This window comes from Aphelocoma coerulescens, chromosome 14 (genome assembly GCF_041296385.1).
Source record: "Aphelocoma coerulescens isolate FSJ_1873_10779 chromosome 14, UR_Acoe_1.0, whole genome shotgun sequence".
Lineage (NCBI taxonomy): Eukaryota > Metazoa > Chordata > Aves > Passeriformes > Corvidae > Aphelocoma > Aphelocoma coerulescens.
Genome location: NC_091028.1, coordinates 13,216,773 through 13,238,128, shown reverse-complemented (window position 1 = coordinate 13,238,128; position 21,356 = coordinate 13,216,773).

Genomic DNA, 21,356 nt, shown 5'->3' with positions numbered 1-21,356 from the left:
CACAGGGCTGGGGGGTCCTCAGCACCAGTTCCAGCGCAGATACCTGCTCCTCACTCGCCTTGAGCCGTTCATATCATTTTTCACCTAAAACTAAACTGACCCCTGCAAAGGGACAAGGTTTATTCAGCATTTTTAAGTGTTTTTTGGTTTTTTTTTATTTTGGCAAGGACCTCAAGTAGCCATCCCCTGTAAAGCTGAGATAATACCTGCCCAGACGCCATGGCACGGGCACTGTTTAAACAACACAAACAGAGCAGAGCTGTTTATGCTCCATCCTCCCAACTTCCCTGTGTCAACACCACTCCCCCGAGACCATCCTCTAATTCCTGACTCCACCCCAGGCTCTTGCTCTGAATGTCACGGGACTTGGTTCGGTTTATGCAACTTTAGCACTGTCCAGCAGGAACTGAACTCTCCAGTGACTCATTGCTTGAGCATGTCTTTGTTCACTCAGCTTTTCCCTCCAAAAACCAATCCTGATTTTATAAGCTATTAGAAGCCTGAAGATCCAGCACTACACTAACATGTTGTTAGCCACAATTATCCCCTTTCTGACAAAGGATTCCTGATTAGGGCTGTTGCATATTCATCGGTAGACTGCAGCCAAGCCTGGCTTTGTTTTTCAAGGTCGAGGATTGCATTTCTTTGGATTCAATTCCCATCCTAGACATAGATTACAAGGCAGGAGAGGAGGAGGCAGCTGAGGTTGCTGGAAGAGTTGAATCCTCCTGGTATTGCTCAGAACACTCACCAGTCGCGTGCCAGGCTTGCCATGCGAGCCAGTCGCCCCCCCAGGTTTCCTGGGCTTCCTTAGGTGAGCTGGGCAGCCTCAAAACTGAGCCTGGATGAAGGTGTGATGTGCTGAGATCAGAGAGAGGGGACCCCTAAGATTCCCAGGTGTAAAGTGTGGCTGCTGGGCAGGGATTTCAACCCAAAACACACTCCCAGCACTGAAGGCTTCATGAGGTCCAGTTCAACATCCTCCTGAGGGACCTGTCCCATTGGCTACCATGGGAGAAGGGGCAAAAGGGGCACTTGGGCAGGATGGAATATTTCACAGAGGAACTTCAGCTGGTCTCCCCTGCTGATTCCACCACTAAAAAAAAAAAAAAAAGGAAGAAAAGGAAAAAATAATTACTTCTCAGCCTCTAACCTTTCCAGCAAGTGACTTTGTAATAAATAATCCACATGTCTCTCCAGTGCAATCCATCAGCAGGAGTGCCTAATTACTTTAGACTCACTTTGAAAACCCTTCCAGTGACACTTTCAGATAAATAAAAAATTAACATGGAACTAAAGCAGTAACCGAGAGAAAGTTTCTCCACTTCTCTCAGTTCTCTCCAAGTCTGGGCTGATGCCTGGAAGGCTCCATGCCCAGGGATGTTTTCCCCTGCTATGCTGTAAGGTGAGTGTGGGTTGCAGTTCACGGGAAATCAGCCATGGAGTGTCCATGGGGACACCCTACTCCAGACATGCAGATGCTTGGAGAAATACCTGGGGACAGAGTTCAGTGCAGCTTCTGCATATGAAGACTTTTTTTTCTTAATCCCTTTCCTCTGGAAGTTTCTACTATTTGTTTCTAAGAGGCAAGGAGGCTCCAATTTCCTTCTTGGAGTTGTTTGTTGATCCCCAGTTGCGCTGTCTTCTGCGTCTCCCTTTCTCTCCCATTCCCAAGATTACAGCCGTGAGAAAAGCACCTAAAGGCTTGCCTAAGGTCTGGCTGAGATGACTTTCACCCCTTGTACCCCACACCCACCCCACCAAGGCTGAGAGACGCCTGCTGTGTGATTTCTGCAGTGATTCTGCACCTCACGTCTTTGGCAGTTGAAGGTTGGAGCCTTCTAAGAAGACTTTGTCCTACATCTTCTTCCTCATCTTCACACCCCACTTCTGCATTCCCTTCTTTCTCTTCTCTCATCTCTGCTTGGAGCCTTGGGCAATACCCAACAAGCATTCAGAAACTAAAAAACAAGCAAACCAAAAGCAACAAAATTAAATATCTGAGAAAAGCAGGCCCAGAACCAATAAGTTCTGATTTCACTGTAGGTTACTGCAGCCGAGGCAGTCGTCTGTCAGGGGATGAAGATGCTTAAAAAACCTCCACAGGAGAATTAATTAAACGAATTTCACTCTGCCAATTGTTTGTTATTTTTGCTGACCTCACCAAGCGGATTAATATTTAATTAGCCTTTAGGAGAAGTGGAAAGCACTTATTAACCTGTTATGTCAATCTGTCAGGCCTGGGGTCTCAGGACAGGCACTGTTACCATGAAACAATAGAAATATCAAGGTCTGTTTCTCTCCATCTCGACTGTTTTCCCTGTTGGAAAGTGGCTTTTTGGGGGGAGCAGAGGGAGGGAACTCACTGTGCCAAACTGAGGGGTGTCTAAAAGTGAGTGTCACAAATCTAGGTGTCTTTTAGAGGCCAGAGCAAGAGCTAAGGAAGCCATATGTGCTGTCCCAGGTGCAGGTGGGAAGCACATATGGATATATTATCCCCTTGGAGGTATTTTAGAACTCAGGCTAGATCTCATTCGGTGTGATGCTGGTGACTAGGGAAAGGTTTGGGCTTTCCTTCATTTTCCTTGCTTAAAGCACTGCTTCCTTTATACTGTGTTTACAGTTATCATAGTTTAAGAAGTGCTAAACTTGGTGTTGACACATCCTCATCAGTGGGGAGATGCAGTCGGGCACTGCACGACACAGAGGTCTCGGGTGAGTCTCCATTAAAGAAAAGCTCTAAGACAGAAAACAGGATGAACACAGATGGCAGAACAAGAAACCCATCCCCACCAGCAGCGAAGACCAGAAGGTCCCCGTCCGACGTCTGAGCTCACATAAAGCTGGTGAGTCCCACCCCGGGATAACGACCCCGTCTGCTTGTCACGGGCTCTGGGTCTGGCCCAAAAGAAATAAAACCTCAAGCACAATTAAACCCATAGGAAACATCCTCAGCAAAACAGTTGCATTAATGTTGTGTACAGGTTAGTGAGGCTGGGAGGGGCTTGGAAGGAGATAATGGCTGAAGTGCTAAAAGTGGGTGAATATCTTTGGTGGGAATTCTCCCAGGTGTTGGGCATGGCCACAGCCTGACATCTTCACTTACTGCTCAGAGAGGAGCCAAAGTGTCTTCTCCAAACCTCCCCAAATCCTCATGACCCTGAGCATCACACACAGCTTCGACTTTGATCTGGTGAACCAAAACTAAACCTCAGGTTAAAGTAACCCACTGGATCTCTCTCAGCATATTCAAAACCTCACCAGAAAACCCAGCAGCATCCACACCCTGGATTTTCTGTCTAGCAAGGACACCAGAGAAATGCCAACCACCACAAGAGCCAACCTCCCCTCAGAGGGGCTTCAGCAGACAGCGAAAATTACAAACCATGATCAGGACAATATGGGGCTGTTGGCAGTGGGCAGGGAGGGACTCCTGAGTCCCCTTCAGTCTCTGTATGAAGAGGCAAAATGAGTAAGCAGAGGCAGGAGTGCCTGGAGGTGAGCCCTGGGCGTGTGGCATCACACAGGCTGCCAAGGGTCACGCTTCCCTCCCTGCAATCTGTGCCAGCTCTCCCAAGCTCTGTCCGAGCCTGGCCATGTCCTACCTCATCCCACAGGGCAGGGACAGGGACAGGGACACTGCCTGCAGAGCCCTCCTGCCTGGACCGGGTGCCCTTACTGCCGCTCGGTGACAGGCCGTATCATTTATTATTATTATTTTTTCAAAATTAAAATCCTCCTGAGCTTTATTAAATAGGGATGCTGATAGGTAATTAAATCGCAACTTAATTAAATCTGCCGGCTCAATCCAACCACGGCATGCTGGCTACTCTGCAATCCCTGTGAGAGGTGCTGTCGGTGGAGGAGAGAGCATTGTGAATTAAACAGCATCACGCCCAGCACTGCCACCTCCCTGCCAGGCCCAGTGGGAAGGGCACCGAGGGGCTTCCCACACATCCAACAACCCATTGCTACAGGGGGAGCTGGGCACCCACAGAGGACCTGACCTGCCTTTGTTAGAGCTTTTCAGGAAGGAGCTGATTCCTTCCAGTGTGGCAGGACCAAACCAAGGTGCTGGAGGCAGCTGAGGGTTTATGCCTACCTGCTTTGACATGATGTGACATGATAGTGCTGAGGTTGAAATGGTGGGCAGGTAGGGAAGGAATTTCCTTCCTTCTGCAGCACCTCTGTGGGGTGAAGGGCATGGTGACAGGGATTGCAGAGAGCATGCAAAGACAGGAATTTGGATGAGAGAAGGGCTCTGGCTGGGACACCATTCCCCTGAGCTGCTTGTTCCTTCTGCACTTTGGGATAGAGCAGAAGGTGCTGTAGGATGCTGTGCATGTTGATGGTGAGACTGGTGGATGCTCACTCCAAGGGTCAGAGGACAAAAAATCTGCTGGAGGAGGCTCCTGTGATCTCCTTTTGCTGGTGTGTTTTGCAGATACAATCCTGCCCTGCAAGTGCCAGCCCCAGCCCTGGCTCTGCTCTTGCTGATGTGTTTTGCAGATACAATCCTGCCCTGCAAGTGCCAGCCCCAGCCCTGGCTCTGCTCCCCAGACTTTGCCTTCCTGTCTCTCTGGCTCAGCTGCTCCAAACAAGGGGCCAAAGGCAGCGACATGGAAAAATAACCAGGCAGTCTTGCTAAATCATCAATCTGCTCATCCCAAGGAAAACAGACCTTGGAAAGAATTTCCCTTTTCTCTTTTCCCCCTTTTTCATTTCAACACAGGCTGAGCTCGTTGCCTTTCCCAAACCTCAGATGCTGTGGCTGCCTTTGCCTGGCCCTGGCAGGCACCAGGCAGAGATGAGCAGCCCCAAGGACAGACTCTCTCTCTTCCCACACCATGGGCTCCCCTTTGAGGAGGCATCACCTCACCTACCAGCAGAGTCCCCATGGCTACAGGGCTGAGAGAAAATCTTGCTCTCCACATCTTGGCACCACCCACCCTCCTTTGCCAGACCTGGCCCTGTGCCCACCTCAGATGAGCCCTGTTAAACCACACTTGTGGTTATTCCTTCACCCTACCCACTGGGCAAAATAGCCACTCCTGCACACAGAGGATTATTTTCTCTCATGCAGCTATGGCTTCCTCAAAGTGCCAGCAAAACCCTTGAGCTCTCCTTTGGCTGTGGAGCCCCATAGCAAAGGCACCTTGCTTTTGAGGGAGGTCTCACAACCACTGGGATTTCCCCAAATTTGTAGGATACTTGAAAGTGCTCCAGGTCCCCTTGCAATCCCCCAGGAGGTCATAGAAGAAAACCTAAAAAAAAATAAAAATAAAAATAAATAGAGCTCAAAGGGCAGCAACATCTAATGAAAGGCAAAACCCCACAGAGATGGACAGGCTACAGGGAGCCTATTCAAGGGCGACTTTCACGCAGTAATCTTGGGAGATCAAATTCCTAATCTGCTTTCCCCTCAGAGACAGAGGAGTGAGAGTCCTACCGGGATTAATGTTTAATGCTTGAGTTGGCAGGTGATGCCCCGTGTCGGGACGCTTGGGTTCCCTGCTCTGCTCTGAAAGGGGCTGGGACATGAGCTCAACCAGCACCCACCCCGGATATTGGGGATGACCCTGCTCTCAGGCAGAGGTCATGGAGGGGTTGCCAAGTTCAGGATTCCCCACATCATTACAAAGCGTTGTTCACTGGGGCTGCAATAACAGATGACTTGTCCTGTCTCTCTCTGCTGGGGCGTGTGAAACTTCAAACTTCCTAATTATTTTAGAACCACTGAGGGGAACTGCTGGAACCTGGCTTTGGGCAGGGCAGTTGTGAGAAAAGGCAGCTCATTCCCACTGCTGGGCTGGCATTTCTGCACCTGGTGGAGGCACACGTGGCAGGGAACTGCTCTGCCAGAAGCCCACACATGGCAGCCTCAGCTCCTGTGCTCCTCACTGGGAAGAGATAGGGGTTGAAGGAGAAATGGGTCAGCTGCAGAGGGACACAGGGGGACACAGCCTGTGAGACAAGAAAAGACCTTAATGAAGATAAAGGCATAGGCAGACTCCAGGACACACAGACAAGCAGCTGTAAGCCCGGAGTAACTCTCTGAAACAAGGGTCATGTTAACAGGGCCACCTGTGGAGAAGACTTTATTTTGTCTTCTCTACTACCAGTAGACTTTCTCCCTTGGGACTACACAGCCTTATTTTGAGGGTCTGCTTTGAAGACCAGACATCCAATGTGGCCAGGTTTCCAAAAATATTTTACAAGGATTCCCAAACCCTTAACCCTGGGGCAGCAGATCACCTTCAAGTAATGAATGGCCAGCAGGTTCTCAGAACAGAGTTATTTTTTTTATTAACAGCTATGTGTGACCTGAATTTAGCTTCTCCAGGAAAGCAGTGGGAAGTACCAGAAGGGCTTTTCTGAGTATGTGTCCTACTGTGCTCTGAAGCTCTGGGAGACACTGATGATGAACCTTCTTCTATCTCTTGAGAAGAGATGTGTGCAGAGTAGCTCAGACCTCTAAGCAGTAAGACAGAGAGGTTAGTTAATAGGCAGAAGATGTTTTCTGAACTTCACAGCCAAAAGCCTTGTTGAAAACAGGGTGCTCAAGTCACATTTTTGGAATAAGAAAGTTCTGATCTGTGTCTTAATGTCACCATTGCCCTATCACATGAGAGCAAATCTATTAAATCCTGATCCAGGAATCTGGACAATTAGGGTTTAGGTCCAGAAAAGAATCCACATTCTGCAGTGCAGCCCTTCTCTTCTTTGATAGATTGTTTGTTTTGTATTCTTTCATGTGTCCCAGGTGGTGCTGGGACATGTCAGACAGCAGGGCAGCTGGAAGTTATGGGACAAATCATAGGTAATTTGGCAGGAGAACATTAAAAAGCAAGAGGAGGAAACTATAAATTCAGAGTGTAACCACCATAAAGTATTCCCTTAATTCCCAGCCAACCTCTTAAAAGCATAGATAGCTCTTCCCCTTCCCACAGGATGCCTTTCCCTCCCTGTAGGGTGTCATGTTATGGCTCAGACAACAGAATGCCATGGGAATGGTGACCCTGATGGGTTTCACATGTGTTGCGAGACCTGGTGGAGACTCTGCCCTTTCCCATGCTGGGCTTCCCTTCTGTGCAGTATCAAAGGTTTGTCCTCTCAAGGCCCTGCTTCATTCCTCCCTCTGCTGAAGGGCTTCATCTCATCCCTCCTCTTCTCATTGGTGAAGATGATCCATCTGCCTTTAGAGGTGGGAATGTACCACAACCCAGAGATCTAAACAGGCTGTAAACCCCATGGCGACATCTATGAACATTTATGAGGCTCCTTTCTGAGAAAGTAACACAGAGGAACCATCAAAACCTTGCCGTGTCTCCTTCTTGTGTCTTCCCAGCGCTGTGGACCCAGGAGAAGCTGTGTGTGAGGCTGAGATCTGCTTCCAGAAAGTTAAGACCGAAAAAGTGTCCTAACTTTATTACAAGTTGTTCATGGAATTGTTCCTTCCACTTAACCAGAGTTGAATTTCTTCCACCTAAAAAGCACTGAAGTGCCTAAATCACGTTCTCAATAGTCAGGCATGTCTAAACCCAAATCTCACAGATTTTCCTTCCAAACTGTTACCCTAACAAAGCCTTTTTCTCCCAGCTAGACCAGTATCTTCTCATTTGCACTTTCTCTCCATTTACCCCCCTTCTGGTTATCTTTTAACCAAAGATCATTGCCTGATTCTCATTCTTGGTCATGCTTTAAGGGCCAGCTTTTTCTCTGTGAGGAGAAACAGGAAACACTCCGACCATTTCCATCCCCTTTTAGCTGGTCACTTCCCTGTCCCATGCTGAGCCAAACCAGTAAACCAGTGCTCTCCTGTCTTGCAGGCACATCTGCCTGGCCCTGTGACCATGGGGTCAAGTGCACAGCAACCACTGGTTGGGAAATTAGCCATATTTCTTGTGAACTTCATAGTATGAAACAGAAAATGAGTTTCTGAGGGAAATTGATGGAAATCTGTTTGTAGTTTTGCTTCAAAAAGAAATGATAAGTAGTAACTTAAAAATGACACAAAAGAAACTGCAGTGGAATTAATTTTTAAAAGGCCCCTTTTTAAGAGAAATTTGAAAGATTTTTGCAAGAAAACACTCCACTGATCTGGCCATCTTATCTCACTTACTGAATATGACTGGTGAGCCTTCCATTTCTGCTTCAGAGCCTATTTATCTCCACTGCTGCCCTTAAAGGCAAGCACCTCTGATGAGGATTTAGTTCTAGCATACAGAGTGTTGAAGAGGAACTCACATTCAAGGCTTTCTTGTGAATATATAGATGTTTTAAACCTGGTCATATAGCTGAGACAAGTTTTCTGATATCAAATATTAGCTAATGTTAAAGAGTTGAGCATGCACAGGCAACAGCAGAAGAATGAAAAAGGTCAGGGAAGACCAAACAGAAGGGGACTTTTTGAAAGCCAGGAACAGCTGGAGCCAAGCATGGAGGAGCAGAAAGATAGTAGTGCAAGGAAAATGGAGTATGACATGAGAAATGGTGATTGGAAATAAGAAATGGGACCTGGCAGACTATGGGGAAGGTAAAGACAGAGAGAAAGAGAGTGAGAGCAAATGGATGGAGTAGCCAGACACAAGAAAACAGAGAGAAAATCTGGTATTTGTTGTCTTTGGAAAGCAACAAAGAGTTGGCTTTCTGCAAAGCTATTTTTGGATGTAGGCATGTTGCAGAAGAGTAAGAGAAGATGTAAGAGAAGACAGTATGTCTGAGTGCTGCCAGTAAAGGGATGGGATGCTAGGTGAATGTTCTCCACCTAGGAATTTCTAGGTCTTCAGGTTCCAAATCCTGTTGGGACCTTGTATCTCACTGTAGCAGGTATTACCTGCTGCCATCACTGACTTTGGTGTTGTTGAGCCTCTGAACCAGCTGCTGGCAGCAGGGGCTGCCCTGTGTGTGGAGCACAATGTCTCACAAACCTTGAAAAAGTGCAGAGGCCTCCCAGCTGCCCGTGTGCATGAAGCCTGCTCCTTCTCCAACGCCGATCCCAAGGGAACAGCCAGGAGGAGCTCCAGAAGGTCAGGATGCAATTAAAACCCATGAGATTTTCTGCTGCTTAATGGGTACATAAGAAAATGGCTCTGCCTCTCGGGTCGTGCCTCTCCCACCCTCTCCAACCATCCCAGACTCTCCTGAGTGTCCTTTCTTTCCCTGTTGCTCCTCTTGTGGCCCTTCTCATTCATAAAATCAGCCCCTCTGATGTCCAGGTCCAGTGACTGTGGGGACAGTTGGGTAAATGTGTAAGTTCTGAGGGGAGGGGATTTACACCTCCTGTTGCCCTTGCAATGAATTACCAGGGCTGTTAATGGGCTGGTGCCCCGGTGCCTCGTAAATCGTGCGACTGCGGCCGAGCAGGGACGGGTGGCTTTGATCTGGACACGCTGCCCTGCCATGAACAGGAAAAGGAAGAGGTGATTTTTTCATGGGTTACTACTCCTGCCTCCAAGTTTTCCACTCTGCTGAAACTTTGACAGTGCCTAATAATCCATCAGTGAGTCTTTCCTTGTTCTGCTTCCACTCCATTACCACCTTCGTGTTCCCATTTAGCCTCTTTCTCACAGACCCCGGAAGAGTTGGCTGTCTCCCACCATTCCAAAGCAGTTTGGAGGGTGGGAGCAAGGGCTGGGGTCACTCCACACACTTTCTCTGAGGAGAGGAATCAAAAGGTGGATGCTGAGATGAAGGGAAAGAGTTACGTCATGTCTACAAAGCTGGGAAGAAACTCATTGGTGAAACCTTTAAGAGTCTCAGAGGAAAAGCAAAACAGGGCTGGGATGTGATGATGTGATGATGTGATGATGTGAGAGGGTTAGATCTCTTAGGGTTCATTTGAGCTGCTCTAGAGCATCTGCCCTGCTGGGAGAATATGGGTTATGTACAGGTCTCGTCACATCTTCCAGCCATGCCTGGTGTCGTGGAAACTTTAAGATGTCTCGAGCAGTGCAATCCATTTGGGTACCTGAGCAGAGTCTTTTGTCACCTCCTTTTTCACCAAAGGCTGCTGTTCAAATTCATTCTCCAGGCTCATCATTTCTCTTGACTGTCCCTTCCTTCTATCTCCTATGGATTAGACTGAGAGGTCGCATGCATTCAATTTTGTGCGTTCTGCCTTCTGAATGGAACTGAATCCTCGGAACTGCACTGTTTTCTTAGACTAATGAATTCTTTGAGGGGAGTAAAAACCACCTCAGTAATAAATCCAGACTGTGAAGGCTTGATGTATCTGTTTTTCTGTTCGTCTCCACTGCTGCTAGACAGAATTAGCCCTCACCTAATACAGAGTGCAGACTTGATACAACCTTGTTTAGCACAATTGGTTTGAATCCATTATATTGACAATATCAATTTGTGTAATTCCTGCATTAGGATTTTGTACTAAACTGTATTTGAAAGGAGCTGTTGACCTTGATTAGCTCTTTAATTGTGGTTAAAATCCAAAGTAATTCAGATATCAGCCCTGACTGTGGAAGGAAAGGCCACGCCATGAGAGTGCAGTCAGTGTCTGCCACGTTCCCCACGGACACAGCTCCCCTGTTTTATGGGCTCTGGGTCTCACCACTTTCAGAGTGCATCCAGTTGCCTCCAGTTGACCATACCCTTGGGGCTTCACCTCTCAGGACAGGAGTGTGTTGTAGGAGCAGGCATTCCAGGTCTCCTGGACACATTCCAGCTGAGTTATCCTTGTGGCTCACACCATCACTGCTTCTGAATGCAGGTGGGATTTTTTCCTTCATTTTCCATCCTAAACAGGACTGTAACAAGGCTGGGAACTACACAAGGGCTGCTCAGGAAGGGGTAGGGAGGGGCCTGTCTACAAAGCTAAATTTCAGTGGCAAACATTGCCTGACTCCCCTCGTGGCCTCTTAGCATCAGAAGAAGGAGGAGAGCATGATTAGAGCCCACTGAGAAGTCTGCACCTGCCTTTCAGAGCCCAGGTGACTGCAGGGGATGTGCAGTGGTGTTATGGACACCCTGGAGAAGGGATGGACACGCCTGCAGGCACCAAGCTCTTACTGAAACTCAGCAGGAGCTGGGTGCCTCATTCTCCCAGGTCTGCAGGAGAAGATCAGCTGTGTGCCCTGAGGTCTGTGCTGGTGCAAGTTTTCTGTGTGAAAAAATGCCAGGCGGGAGGAAAGGCCATTTCCAGGACTCCCATGTGCTGAAAGGGAAAATGGATGGGATGAAGCCTGGAGGGAGGGAACCCTTTTAAGTCAGTGAGGAATTCTGCCAGAAAACAGCAGAAGGAGCAGTTCAGCAGGAATTACAGAGAAGAAAAAAAAATCTGGCAAGAGATACGGCCTGGAAGATGGAGCACTTCATTTTGGGCAAACTGAATGTTTCAATTAAAAATGACAGAGCTGCGATCCTTTAAGAGCAGTCAGAATTTAATAAATTTTTCATGAATGGGAGTAGTCCGTATCCTGAAGACCTGACAAACTCTCTGCTCTTTGGAGATCATATGTTCTCCTGGATCTGTGTCTTCCTGGCATCAGATGGCACTGCCAGCCACAGATCAAAGAAAAAAAGCACAAAAAGGCCCACCAGGCATCTTGTGCTACATATGTGTGCAGAATAGAGTGTGCAGAGAGGAGATGGATGCCTGGTGCTATGGCAGGCAGGGAGAGGGTTCATGGGAAGGAAGAGTAAACCAGCAGTGGAGAATAGGACATGGAGACGAAAGAACAGGCTGTGAAGAAAACTAATATCAAGGAGAGGAGTTTGTGAAAGACAAGAGTAGAGCAGTGGAAGTGGAGGGAGGGAGGAGGGAGAAGGGGAGGGAGGAATGTCCCCTCTGTGCCTGGGAAAAAGACAATAAAAGCTGCAGACTCTTGTCACGCAGGACAATCCCAGCACTATTTACTGTTTGCTCATTTAACCTGGTTAATTTTTAATAATGTTGAAATTTTCATTTTAATAATTTAGGTAAATTATTTATTAAACCACAGGATAAAGGAATCATAGCAATTATGAATTGACAGTGTTACCTGAGGCTCATGAAAAGGTAAGGGGTTTTGCAAAGTCCTTGTTATTGGATAAACATTAAATTAGTAACAACTGCACATCCAATTCAAATTACCTTCTTCCAAGTCTAAGATTGCTCTCTCTCGGTCTCTCCTGGGAAGGAGCACTGTGGGCAAAGAAGGTGGCACGAGTCAAGTCCCGTGTAGGGCTCGGATGTTGCTCCTAGATGTCCTGGAGGAGGGGATGAGGCTGTCTGTCCATCGGGGGATGGCAACAAGGTGACATTCACTGCTCTGACCATGTAGAAAAAGCCAGTCTGGTTAATAGAGAGGATGCCTGGATGGGTCTTGTCTGGCTGTGATTGCCAGAGGAGTGGTGGCTTTTCTGGTGCAAAGAATGCCAACAGAAGCATGCTGGTACTTCCTACCCCTTGCTTATATAAGTGCTCCTTGCAGTGTTTTGGTGAGGCAGACTCCCAAACCAGCCCAGTGACCAGGGGAACAGCCATCTAATGCCATCTCCCTCATGAAGTGTTCCTGAGGAAACACAGACCCAGTTCTGCAAGATCCCAGGGATGTTCTGGAGATGTTTGTGTAGAAATCTAGAGGCTGCCACTCGAGGAAAGCAACCTTTGCTGAGCAGAAATTGATGCTCTGCAGAGAGACACAGCTCTCTGCTTAAGTAATGGCATTGGGATTGCAAAATAAAGCTTTCAGTGTTTGGAAGGGTGAAACTGCTGAGCTTTAAGAACACCTAGGGAAGGTGGCATCCAGATACTCTCAGAAAGAGCAACAAGTTTTGCTTTAGAGTAGAAATCTAAATGGAGAATGGCGAGAGCTGGGAAAGGGAAGAATAAGGACAGGATCTGGAATCTGGTGGCCTCAACCAGGAAAGCCCTGCAGCATTTGCCCAACTTTCAGCATCAACACAGACACACAGAATTCAAACCAACCATCTACAACTTAATAGCAGTCCCAAATTTTAAGTGCTGCGATGAGTCAGAGCCGTGTTTGCAGTTTCATATTTTTGTGATGTTTAATTTTCAAGCATTTTATTTTAATTACCAGTTTCCAATCATTTTTATGTTAGCTCTGAGTGCCTTTCCTACATTTTCTTCTCAATAATTAAAACTTTTTAATAACATTACTTTCAATCAAAGAATTTCAATTTATCTTCTTCGTTCTATCCTAATAAGTTTTTTTTCCCTGGAAATTTCCTAGCATTCAGTAAAGGAAATAAGCATTTCTGAAGATAGTTTTTTCCTTCTAACAAATTGACAGCTCAGTTGTCTTGAAAAAGTTATTTGGCAAAGCAAAAAAGACACAGAGTCCCAAGTGTTTGTACACAGGGTGGCTCAGATACAAATCTGTTCTACCTTCTCTTTGGTTTAAATAACAAAAGCCACTGACCAGTGTGTGAAACAAGTTGATAAACAAACAAACATGTCCCTAGGCTTGAGAAAACGCCCTCTCCGTTTTGAAATCTGCTCAATCACATTTTTGTATCATGCCTGACAGGTGAGAGAATACAACCTATTAACTGAGAAAACAATGTTAAGCACAGTATACAATAGTGAACAAAGGTTTAATTCAACTGCAAGGCCTGCCTGGTTCATAATAAAATAAAACAGCCTCATTACAACAAAACAGAAACAAGTGAAAACACAATTGTTCAGAGTCTCTAAGCCTCAAATGATTCTAAACTTGCCCATCTCCAAGGTTTATAAGCTGCCAGTTTCCAAGCTCTGGAGAGTTTAGCAAAGTCTCTCTGAGGGATGCTTGCACCTCACAGATGAAATCAGAGAGAAACCTTAGAAACTCAGAGGCAGAGAAGATGTGGGAGATAAATATGATTCATGGAGATCTCACTAATATGCTAAGGCACTAATCAGCCTTGTGGACAGTCCATTATACCTGGATCAGCATATTCCTGAGAATATCACATTAACTGAAAACAAACAAATCACCAGCCACGGGCATCTCAGCTCTCCTTCCTTTGCCCTCGATGCTCTCTCAGATTCTTCCTTCAGGAGATCAAGTGATAAATTTCAAGAGTAAAAATATTTTGTTACTGTGACTCAACGACAAAGAAAAAAAGCTGAGCAGCTTTTCACCAGAAAATGCTTATTCTGCAAAGCCATGGGGTTTGTTAGGAAACCAAGTGTGCTGAACGTTTCAATGAAAATTTAGCAGAATCCTTCATGCAGGTAAAGTCCAAGTGTATGTTTCAAATTAAGCAATTGTTTTCCTCTTTCTTGGTGCATAAGGACACTAATGCACAGGCCATTATTTATTTCACAGATCTCTTCCAAGATCATGATATTACAGGATGTATTAAAGTTTGCTCCTTTCATAGTCAATTTTTAAATTTTGGCTTTTCACTCCAATATTGAAACTTCCTACAGAAAGTCTGAGCTTTTCCTACTTTGAAGCCTAAAGTCACGTTGGGAATGGCATTACTGCCATGGAGCTGCAGCCTCCGTAAGCAGCTCCTGATCCAAGAAGCACCCAAGAGCCAACCCTCTGAAATCACAACTGATTGGGGCAGGCAATTTACAGCCTCTTTAACTTCCTTTCCACAAAATTTCTCTTCAGTCTAAATTAAGACAATTTGACTCCTTTGGGTGTTCCCCAGTGTCCAGGCAGCTAATGAGCCAGGTGGAATGAGGTGTCCTTTGGGTGGAGGCTCCCATCAGCTCTTGGAGGATGGAGGAGCCTCTCTACCCCCAGAGCACGTCTATCTCATGTGTTTTTGTTCAGAGAGTGTTTTACTCGCAGCGTGGCTGTAGCCAGAAGAAGATTCTGCAGGTTTACAGCTCTCACCATAGGCAGAGAATGTATATACATGAAATTATCTGACATGTGTACCTTATATTATCTGACATGTTTTCTGCTGCCCAGCAGAGGCTGTCAGCTGTTTGGTGGGGCACACACTAAGATGAACATGTCAGAGCAGGAAGCAATTAATAACAATATCTGATTACTTAGAGCAGCTCTTCCCAAACTCCTCTTTGGCTAGGAATAACAAAGCTCTCTGTGCTCTTCCATCTTCCACCACTCTTGGATACCCAAGTTAACAGCTGCTGTTTTTCAGAGGTTTTCCAAAGCCTAACAGAAGATGAGAAGTCTTCAGTGGTCACCACTTGGCTTTGGTTCAGTTCACGGGCACACAGAAGACATGCAGAGAGATTCAGATGCGCATTCAGGAGCAGCACACCTGGGAATGGCAGCAAGGCCATGCCTTTCCTGCAAGGGCAGCTGGGGAGCTCCTGAAAAACCCAACCTCACTAATGCTGCTGTTTCCCAATGCAAGATACCCCCATCTCCAACCCCACATGCTCTGTAGTGCAGCCCCATCTTCTGCCATCCCTCCCATCCCTCGCTCAGGTGGGGACATGGCACATGTTTGTCTTTATTTTTAAACTTACCACCCTTTTTTTTTTGTTATTAAATTTTTTTCAAAATGGAAAAAAAAAATATCTCCCCCTTCCCTGTCCCTCCCTGCCATGTTCCCAAGGTGCCAGCTAATCTCCGATGCCCAGCTTGTACACAGCCACCTCTAATTGCTCCTGCATTTTCATCTGGTGTAAGTTCAGCCATCGCTACAGCTGCCCCTCCTCCCTCCGGGAATTCACACCTTCATTATCACTCTTTACTGCAGAGCCGTCCGCAGGCTCCCGGCTCCGAACAGCAGCTCCGATAAAAAATAGAGCAGCTTTTCAGTGGTTTCAATTTTAATTACCAGCATCAAGGCAGCTCGCATTCTCACCAGGCTGTTTCGCACTAATTAAAGTGAGGAGGAGTTTATGGAAGGGACACCAACTCCACTTCACTCCCTCATCTATTATTTACAGACAGTAATACAAATAATTTCCAATTTAAACAGTCTGAGCTGGCCAGCAAAGAGGAGGGAGAGGTGGGGAGAACGCTAAGCAAGGAGAAACTCAAATAAAGAGCAGAAACTAAGAGAAGGGAATGGAAAATCGACTCCCAGTGCCCTCTAGTGGGATGATTTCCTGAGGGGTCGCAAGGTTGGAGGTGTGAACATGCCCAGGAGGCCCAGTGAGGTGGCAGACGTTGGTTTCTCCTTGCCTGGCCTCACCAGTGACCTTCAAGATGTGATGAAGCAGCAGCAAAAGATCATTTTGGATGAGGGTCCCGTTTGCTCCAGCTCTGCAGCAGTGCAGGGGGCTTAGTCCCACAGAATTGCTGTTCATCACTGGTGGTGCTTCATCTCTCCCACGGGCATGGCAAGGTGCTCTTGGAAATGGGCTCTGAAAATCCAGCCCGGGTGGGCTCTGAGCTGGCAGACTGCCCATTGTTGGGTGCCCAGTCCAACCTGAAAGCACTGGTTCTGATGGGGTCTGAACAAAGGATGAAGTTGGGCTGTAGATCATGAATGGGATTTTATGGGAGCCATGGGAAAATCCCTTTTTCTAGAGGGTGGGCTGCCCACATGGATGATCAATTCCATCTGCCAGCAGATAGGGTTCCCTGAAGCCAGGATTGTTTTCCTGCTTTCTTCCTGGGTGGGAAATGTTCTCCATCCCTCAGACTGGCTCCATACAGCCTCTCACAGTGCAGCGTGTGTCAAGCCTGGAAGTTTTATGGATTTGGAGGACGAGCCCTGAGGATGGGCCAGCGCAGAGGCAGGTGGTTCCATACCCATGAAAACACTGTCTGTAAACAGGGAATGTGGAAGACCCCACAGCACAGTAAATTTTACCATGTCAAAGAATGACAAATGCAAGAGTGTCTCATCCACATTGCTTTGTCCTGGTCAGCGTGGATGAGGGAACTGGTACCAGGGAACTTGGGTTATAGCTCTGGTCTTTACAGGGCCCTGAAACCATGTCATCTGTGGGTCACATTCTGATTTCATTTAAACCAGTGCTGATCAGGAATAACTCCAATAAGAACAGCGTTACCCTGGATTTACACCAGGCTAAGGCAGATAAGCCTGCAGATCAGCGACTGAAGGAGAAGAAGTTTCAACATAAGTGATGTTACTACAGAAAAGTACCTTGATTGAAGCACAAGTGTTGAATGTTAATCACTGTAGGCTTGATCCAGCATCTGTGTGAGTCAGAAGCAATATCCCATTTACTGCAGCATCTCAGGATTAGATCAGCAGCAGGTAGAAACTCAGAGACCAAATCATCTTTCTCTTGTACCACTTCTAGAGTGTGTGAAGTGCCTGGGACTTCAGTGAAGGCACTCCTGATTTATGCCAGGGTGCAAAAAGGGATCAGGCCTTAACTTCTGCTTCTTGGGTGCTTCCAGGGAATAATGACGGCATTGGGAGCAATTTTACTTGAGATCATCAATTTAGACCTGGGCCAGGCTGGATGCCAGAAAAAGTTGTTACCAAAGGCCAGCTTCTGAAATGAGTGGGGTTCTGAAGTATGATAAAACATTCCACTGGTACAAGAAGAGCAGATATTTCACAGATCCTCCTAACAAAAACAGATCAGAGACTAGAGCTCAATGTACACTGCTGTCTCCCCTTTGGTAAACACAAGACTTGGGGCAGATGCTTGACTTTCGTTAGAAATGTGTGAGCTCAGCCCTGGTGAAGTCTCCCTCTCCTTCTAGGGCAGGTACTGAGGAGACAATAGTTACAGACAGGGGATTTTCCCAGGACGAGCATGGAATCAATTTCCCCAAACTTTGCAATTCCTTTGTGCTAGCAGGGGTCAGGCTGGTGATCATTCCTGGCGCCCAGGGTCAGTCTCCATGTGGTTTTTGCTCCACATCAGACTGTGCCTGTCCAAAGAGAGGGGAACAGGCTTGCTCACATGCCACTGACTGGTCAGACCCAAGGCAATGCTCACTCCACACAGGCTGGCAGAGCCCAGCTCAGCTCTAGCACCTGCCAAATGCAGCTGGAAGCACAAATAATTTCATAACTGCTGGTGTTTGTATGGCTGTGCCTGGGTGCTCCTGTGGCCAGGCCTGTACATCTCTGTTACGGGCAACTATTTACACTAAAAAAAAAAAAAAAAATACAATGTCATATTTGCTCTCATCTGGATTCATGAGATGGATTTTGTTGTGAAAAACTGGTCATTCATGTCTGCAAATAAACCATTTTGGCCTCAATCAGCTCGTCTCCAACAGCATCAGTTAATTGTACTTTGAAATCCCTTTTTTCTGTCCTAAAATGTGCTTTCTGATCATCCTCTCAGAGCAAATATGGCAAAATAACTAACCAGTGTGAGCAGCCACAAAGCCGTAAACATTTTACAGATGTTCAGCCAACGTCCATGAATGCAGACAAAAATTCCAAACTCCAGCCATGTGCAATGGCCCGACTTGGAGGGGGATGTGCAGCTGGGTACTTGGGTGCACTGTAAATGTGCCTGGTTAGTAAGAAAGGGCTTTTCACCACAGATCACAGGGAGCCCCTTCGTGGAGCTGAAATGCCTTTGCACCAGGTCTCTCGCTCCCAGCCAGAAAGTATCTCTCTCTCTGATGAGAAAAGGGGTTTTTCTAATTTATTGCTTTTATGGGATTGTTCCTCCACAGAGGCACAAATAGCAGCATATCAATAAAGCCAGTCGTTTGAAGTTGGATATTTCCACCTCTGTCACAGCAAAATAATTAAAAAAGGATTCACAAGATCATAAATTGCATGTCACCAAGGACACAGCCTCCTTAACCCTTTAAAAGCCAGGCTGTGCCCACCCACGGCCCATCTTACTCAAGGCATGAAGACACATTTGTTATTTTTAGCATCTCAGTCACAAGGGCTTTCTTGTCTGGAAAGAGATACAGTAAGAACCTGTCTGCACAGGGAATGAACTGGCTGGCTGGTGGGATCCTAGCCCAGCTCTGGTATGCAAATGCACATGCAGGTTTGATTTTCAGCCAGGCAAACCAGGAGCTGTGCTGCAGACCTGCAAGAGCCCAGCTTTTAGTCACATGGAGGTTAAAACACCTTACAGGCACACCAGGCATTGGGGATAACATTTGCAAACATAGTTGAAGAGTGGCAGCATGAAGAGGGCCTAAAACCATTTGCTCTCAGTTAAAAGCTGCTCTAGCTTCAGCTAGGTAGTAGAAAAGGATAGAGGCCATCTGGGCCAGAAACTCCTGTTGTCCTGCAGATCCCTCTCCAGCACAGGCACAGCCAGAACACATCCTGAATCATTGGAAAAAAATGTGTTCATGCCAAAAAAGAAATGAATGTTATTTTCTAGGTGGGTTGCAACTTAGGTCCCGGTACAACAGCCAGTGCTCCAGCCTAATTTGATTACAGTCGAGGTTAGCACCCATTGTTAAATTCTGCAGGTCACATCCTGCCCTCTTGCAAATCCAGAGAACTCTGTGGAAAAGGCTGAGGGTGTAAATCTGCAGGTCTGAGCCCTGATGACACGTGGAAGCTGCACTCCCCAGAGTGCCAGGGCTCAGAGAGGCACGAGGGTAACGTGTGCTGCGCTGTGGGCAGAGGAATGGACCAGGGTGGCAAGTGCTTGTTTGTGGGGGGAAGCACAACCCCCAGACAGTGGCAGGTTGTTGGTTTGGTGTTGCTGTCAAAAAGGCCACTCTTGAAGCCTGCAGAGTCTGTGGCGTCAGGAGAAATCCCACTGGAGGTGGATTAGTGGGAAGAACGGAGCTGAGTTAAGCATGGTTTATCACAGGGCAGTGTAATTATATTACACATATCCCATGGCTACATCCACTATCACCAGCATGAGCGGGAGGCATGTCTGTTTGCCTCCTTATGCCCTCCCAATCCAAGAGAAAAATCCCTGGAAAAGAGTGGGTTTTTCCTTTTTTCTTACCCCAGCAAGAGGGTGGTGGATAGGGTACGGTGTGGGACCTATTTTTCCCAGCCTGAGATTTCTTGTGTAAGCTCCTTAGAGGAAGAAGTAAAGAAAACAACCATTCTGGTATCTGCTTTTGGTAACACAACCAAAGTTTTCCTGGGAAGAGTGAGATTTGGGACATGTTACTCCATTATCAGAAGCTCAGGCAGAAGTAACACAGGTACAGAGGGTATAAAGATGGGTTTTTTTCCGAGCAAAGAGTTACTTGTTCTATTACAGACTCAGAAAGCCAGAGGAGCTCAAAGTCTTTACTCCAAAATAGCTTCAATTTTTTAATGCTCATCAACAAACACAATAAAATGGAAACCTTAAGCCAGGATATCGGGAGGAGGAAAGCAGATGTAGAGCAACAACAGGGCCGGTGGGTGCTTGGTTTTAACTAATACCCTTTCCCAAACTCACACTTTGCATGGTTGTAAAATCAGGAGCAGACCCCAGCCCTCAGGAGCCCTGCCCTGCCTTCTGGTCCTCTCTCAACTTGACACCAAATTAGGACCCTTCAGTGGCAGAGCCACAAACCAGGCAGACAGGACTAAACGGCCCCTGGATGCCGGATTACCAGGGCTTTGCTGGAGGATGGGGCAGCACAGGGAATTGCAGCTCCCTTCCCATCACAGCCGGGCAGAAAGGGCCTGAGGAAGAGGCTGTGCATATGGAGAAGGGCAGCAGCTGAGCCCCATCTGGAGATCCCTGGGGAAGTGCCAGAGAGGGGTGGGAAAAGCAGAGGATGAACTGCAGTGTCCAAAGCAGGAGCGATAAATGGATGCATCTTGGGGAAGGAGAAGGTGCCTGGCATGTGGCTCTGGTTAAACAGAAGGAACAGAGGAGACAGAAAAGACGGTTTCTCTTCAGGCTGACACCAAGTGTCTGCAGGAACAGCTGTTTTTGCTGACCCTCTCTGATTCCACCATGGGGCAGCAGTTAGTGAAACCCTGTGGGCTTATTGAGGCATTGGGAATCCTACAGAAACATCAAACCCAATTCCCTCTCCTGTCCTCGTGGCCTCCAGTCTACCCCCAGGTTGTGAACTGAGGTCCTCAGCAGGCCACGAAACAAAGAGATCTGTACTTCCACTGGAAACCTCCATTCAGGAGTCCACAGACTGGAATAAGTTAAAATCACAGTTTTGTTCCTAAATGGTAGGAATAAATTGCCGCCCTTCTAGACAATTTTTTCTATTATCTATCCAAAATAAAGCATATAGATAAATAATGAGATCTTACAGTACCTATCAGGCTGGCTATAATAAGCATTTGAGCAGGATGAAATACTGTCTTATTAGGAGAGCTGAAGGTGTGAAGTTTGCCACCAGCACCAAAGTGCAGAGATGCTCTTATGACAACTCTCTCTTAACATTCATTAGCAAACTGATGGCTAATATAAGAAAACCCTTCACGTTATCACTAATCCATCAGTGGTACTCGTGGGGCTCCCACCACCATAACACCCGAGTTATCATGGGGCTCCCACCACCATAACACTCCAGCACCCCTGCAGCGGATGATTATCCACAGAGAACCCAAATAATTCATACCTGAACCTCTGAACAAGT